The sequence below is a fragment of the Brassica napus genome, chromosome C2, assembly GCF_020379485.1.
Source record: "Brassica napus cultivar Da-Ae chromosome C2, Da-Ae, whole genome shotgun sequence".
NCBI lineage: Eukaryota > Viridiplantae > Streptophyta > Magnoliopsida > Brassicales > Brassicaceae > Brassica > Brassica napus.
Genome location: NC_063445.1, coordinates 39,754,815 through 39,756,346, shown reverse-complemented (window position 1 = coordinate 39,756,346; position 1,532 = coordinate 39,754,815). Strand labels below are relative to the sequence as shown.

The 1,532-nt window shown below is 40.1% G+C and overlaps 1 non-coding gene across 1 annotated transcript; it reads right to left on the bottom strand.

Annotated features, from left to right (window-relative positions):
- Positions 1 to 1,195: 1,195 nt before the first annotated feature.
- On the bottom strand, positions 1,196 to 1,302 carry LOC125582801. The gene has a single exon (XR_007320253.1). It is a non-coding gene; the product is annotated as a small nucleolar RNA R71 (small nucleolar RNA).
- Between the last annotated feature and the right edge of the window lie 230 nt (positions 1,303 to 1,532).

The window sequence follows — 1,532 nt, the reverse complement described above, 5'->3', positions numbered from 1 at the left end:
TATGATAGTTGAAATCCGAGATCCAGATTAGATAATCAGATTGATTATATCTTAGTGTTAATTCAAGAACAATTAATATTAATAAAACCCCTAAAGACTCAACTTAAGTATTACTTATCATACCTGAGAACATACCTGAATCTAGCTATTATCCCAACAGTTAACAACTTCAAATCAAATCAATCGAGCAATTATTTTGTTCACCGATTCATTTACTGCTTTAAAACCTATAAATCATTTAATCTAGCCTTAATTCGAATGCTATAAATCTATTATGTAATCCTAGAGTCTCTGTGGATTTGATCCCTAAGTACTACATCTGAACCTCTTATTTGAGAGAGTAATTCACTCCATAGGGTAATTTGAGTGATATCAAATTTGGCTCCGTTGCCAGGGACTCTTTCTTATTACCATTAGATTAAGTTAAGAATATAGTCTAGATTTTGTTAGTGAATCTGCTTAAGTTTTTCCTCTTTCCCTGCTGACACAGGTACTTAAGATGGAAGACATGAATTTCGGCCCGAAATCGATTGACGCTCAGACAACAACATCGAGCGACGGGTCGACACAAATATCGATCGATGCTCAGACAACAACATCGAGCTACGGGTCGACCGAAATGTCGATCGACTCTCCGCTACCAATATCGATCGACGCCATCCTGCCGGAAGCAAGTAAGTATGTTATTACATATTTCAATAATGAAAAAGTAGTTCTAGGAGATCAAAAAGGTCGAGTATGCAATGCATCAAACCAAATGAATTATAGACATAGGGCTCCAATTTCTATTGGTGTAGCTGTTGTTTTGAATGCTGGACCTGAGCATCACCGAACGCTTGGAGATCGCGACAGACCTGATCGGTTCTACACTAACCGGTCTGCGATCCGTCCTCCAGCAATTCTAAGAAAATACTTTGAACTGAAACCCAAATATTTCTCTCTAGTAAGTCATCACCCCTTTCATGGTCTTCCTCATGAAAACCCCATAGACCATATCGAAGCACTTGAGGACTTTGTGTCTAACATCAAGGTGCATGGAGTCTCTGAAGACAACCTATTTTGCAAACTCTTCCCGTATTCCCTTGCTGGAGATGCGAGGCACTGGCTGAAACAATTACAGCCAGGATCTTTGACTTGCTCGAGTGATATGAAAAGTGTCTTCCTCAACAACTTCTTCGATGATGCACGAACCGAGGAATTTAGAAATAAGATCTATAATTTTTCTCAAGGCACTACTGAAGCTTTTAAGGCTTCTTGGTTGAGATTCAAAGCCTACCAGCGAGACTGCCCACACCATGGTTTTCCCGAAATCCAACTACTTAATATTCTCTTCAGAGGTCACGACTGGACATACCAAGCGACTTTGGATGCTGCGAGTCAAGGGAACTTCAAAACCAAGACACCTGAAGAAGCTACGAGGCTCATTGAAAATGTGGCATCTAGCACTAGTGCCAAGAAGACTAATCTCGAGAGGAGGAAGATGGCCGAGAATTCGAATGGAGATCAGTTATCTAAGGTGAAAGAAACATCAG